At 45.0% G+C, this 3,308-nt stretch overlaps 1 protein-coding gene across 8 annotated transcripts in view; it reads right to left on the bottom strand.

Moving 5' to 3' along the window:
• BBX (BBX, HMG-box containing) overlaps positions 1 to 3,308 on the bottom strand; it is a 212,652-nt gene that overhangs the window by 129,639 nt on the left and 79,705 nt on the right. The window lies entirely within an intron of this gene.

Genomic DNA, 3,308 nt, shown 5'->3' with positions numbered 1-3,308 from the left:
CCGCCCAGGCTCTGTCCATCCATTGCCACCACCTCCTAGGAACAGGGGAGGTTGGGGGGGGGTGTGGGGGGGCACGAATTGAGACCAGCCAAAGGGCTCCCGAGTGAGGTTGGCTAGTTCATTGCATGGATATCTTGCAACATGCCACCAGAAGACAGTTTATGCTGCAGCCAGCTAAAGCTCAAAAACAGAATGCACCAAATAGCAGCTACAAGGCCAAGTCAGCTAAGCATCCAATTTGAAATGCTTGCTTGGTTTTCTTAACAGTATCCACATCAAATACTTGTGTTGTGCAACAGCAAAAATTCAACTCAGGGAATAAACAGTTTTCCAACAGCTGTTGTACGTTTTGAAAAATAGGCTACTCTCCTTTATAAGGAAATGAAACTCATTGTCTACACAAGCACATGCACACCAGGGCTAAGTACAGACAGTTAAAAAGCTACAGACTGAATTGATGCAATCTTCTCTGGTTAGTCTAAACTGAGTAGATTGAACCAATAAGCAAGTGAACAGATATTCACTTGTGATTTTGGAAGTGCGGGCACATGCTTACATTGGTCCAGGCCAGAAGCTGGGTGGCGCTAGAGCACGCCTCCCTGCTCAGCTGGAGCAGACACCCTGGGCCAAGGTTAACCCATCCACTTTACCAGGAGGGGGTTTGCAGGGCAAGTGTAAAGCATCTTGGGATGCTGGAGGACAGAGTTAACTCAAATCTGGAGGGGATCTGGGACAGAAGTTTGATAAACCAATTTAACCTAAATTTGTTAAGTCTGGGCATTTATACACATGCCTTGTTGTGCTGCAACGTGCCAAAGATCCAACACAACACAGCAGACTCAATTAATTGCGTCTGTTCCACATGCGAGCTGACACTCACTGCGTCACATGCCGTTGTATAAGTGGCAAAATGAGCATCAGAGTGCAGAAAATGGCAGCAGTGCACGTTTGAACTAAAACACCTTTGATGTGTTTTAGTTCAAAAGCACGCCACCGCCATTTTCTCAATGCTGACGTGCTTTTGCTGTTTATACAAATACATGCGCCGCAGGGCCGGACACTTTTCAAAACCCCCAGCGCTGCAGTGTGTCACAACCCAATTGTGATAGTGCCCATGTCACTGGCAAAAGATGCCATCTAAAGCATTTTAGTCCACACTGAAGCCAACTAAGGGTTAAAGAAAAATCCTTGTTGGTAACAGTTTTTGTTTTTTTTTTGCTGCGAATGTCAAAAAGAGATTTATAACTGCGACACAACCAAGAAATGAAACTTCTAAAGAAACGAAACTTAGCCCATGATTTATGATTGGTCAGGGCGAAAAGGGGTAGCCCTGCTACAAATCCCTAGAGATAATTGGCGATTCTAATTAAATTTATGACGTGGCGAAAAACAATTGGCTATCATACAAACAAAACCCTGCTGCATTTCCGCCAAAGGAGAAGACAACTCTGTCCGCACCTTGGAGTAAATCTGACAATTCGATCAGTTGTCAGCATCTTCCCGCCGCGACCTCCCTGGCGTACCCTCAACTCGCATGCCCGATAAGCTTGAACCCGCCGACCCCCGGCCCATATATATGTCTGCAGACCGACCGAGCGAACTCTAAGCTGTAACTAACTAAGTATATCTGACCTCCGTCTTTCACCACCTTGACGGCGTGAGTAAATAATCTTGCTTTGCAACCGATAAGCGTCCTGTGCCTAATTCCACTCCAAGCGTCACAAGTACCCGCCTGACGGGCCTCTAAAGGTCTCGTACCCTTCACTGCAGTGCACGGCAGTGACAGTGCAAACACGTGTACAAATGCCCTCTGATGATACATCCCATCCAGGTTCATCTTAAACCGGTTTTGGCCATTTTGAAAACAGTTCATGCGCACTAAACTTCTGATGTATTACAGATTTGAACTGGTTTCTCATCATTTACACTGGTTTGTGTGTCATTATTGTCCCTAGCCCAGATGAAATAAAATCAGTTCAAATCCTAATGAGGACATTCTGATTCAGTTTAAAGGGTAATTTATCTTAAATCTGTTCCTAATCAACTTCAGCTAAATTGAAAGAAGTTTGCTTTAAACTGATGAGAACACCCACAATGTGTTTTTACATTTACTAGATGCAGCTTAAAAAAAAAAAAAAAAAATCTCAGAAACTGGTCCAAAAATTCCTTTTTCTGTTGCAGTACATTAGAGTTCTCTAATTTTTAAATCAGAAAAGATGTCAGTTTTCAGATATTTAGTTTGGGTTTTTTTAACTGAATATTTAAAAACTTTTTAAAATGTTCAACAATCACGTCCTGATCTTAAGGAACTTGGAAAATGACCACTCGCTTTCAATATTACTACCTCTTGTGACTGGATTGAGTCTTATAATATCTGATGTTTTGCTAGATGCCCCAGCTTCTGAAGTAAAAAGAATGCAAAAATCTCAGCTTTCACTTTGAAAAAAGGTTCCTTCATGAATATAGAGCATCTTGAAAACACAGAGAGGCTAAAATCAACCACCATCACATATCATTAATTTTAATCCATGAGACTGAGTCCCAGCATCATGATTTCTGGAACCCAGTTTGTGGCTTTGGAACATTTAAGTTGACATAACTTCAGCTTGCTAGGTCTTTCCCCGTTTTCTAAGGAAATTCACCGTTTTGTTTAGGACACCGTGTTATGCCTTCCATCATCATCTTACTCATACCCCCTTACATTTTTTCATTTCATACCTAGCTGAAGGACTACCTAGTTCATACTTCTTTCCTAAAAAGTACACGAAATAATAGCACAAGAAACAGTAGGACCCAAATCCAGCTCTCCCTTACTCTGGATAAATATCCAAAGGAACTCCTTCAAAGTCAGAGGATCTACACTCTTGTATCAGAGGAGAGACAGACAAACCAGGTATTTGCTACTTTAGTCTCCTTTAGAATTCTAGTCTTCCAAATAATATTTAAACCAGCGGTACTCGATCTTTTGGTCCCTGTCCCAGGGACGCGGGGGTTAGAAGGGTACCCCGGGGCCAGACCAGGGGGGGAGTAACCACCTACTTACCCCACACAGAGGCCGGAGCGAGTAGGGACACGCGCGCGGGGAGACTGCCAGCGTGGTTTGTGAGCCGCGCTTATATCCAGCTGGGGCCGGGCGACGCCGGCGGGAGACGCCGCCTGGCTGAGATAAAAGGCGGCCCCGGAAGCAGGGCCATGGAGGAGGCGGGGGAAGCCCGCAGGGAACCCCGAGAGCGGGACCCGTGCCAGCAGGGCACATGCATCTGGCCCGACGGGGTCAACCAAGGCAGCGGCGCCGACTGCAGCGGCTG

This window comes from Alligator sinensis, unplaced genomic scaffold (genome assembly GCF_000455745.1).
Source record: "Alligator sinensis unplaced genomic scaffold, ASM45574v1 scaffold847_1, whole genome shotgun sequence".
Classification (NCBI taxonomy): domain Eukaryota; kingdom Metazoa; phylum Chordata; order Crocodylia; family Alligatoridae; genus Alligator; species Alligator sinensis.
The sequence above is the reverse complement of the archived record's forward strand: the minus strand, read 5'-3'. Positions and strand labels throughout refer to the sequence as shown.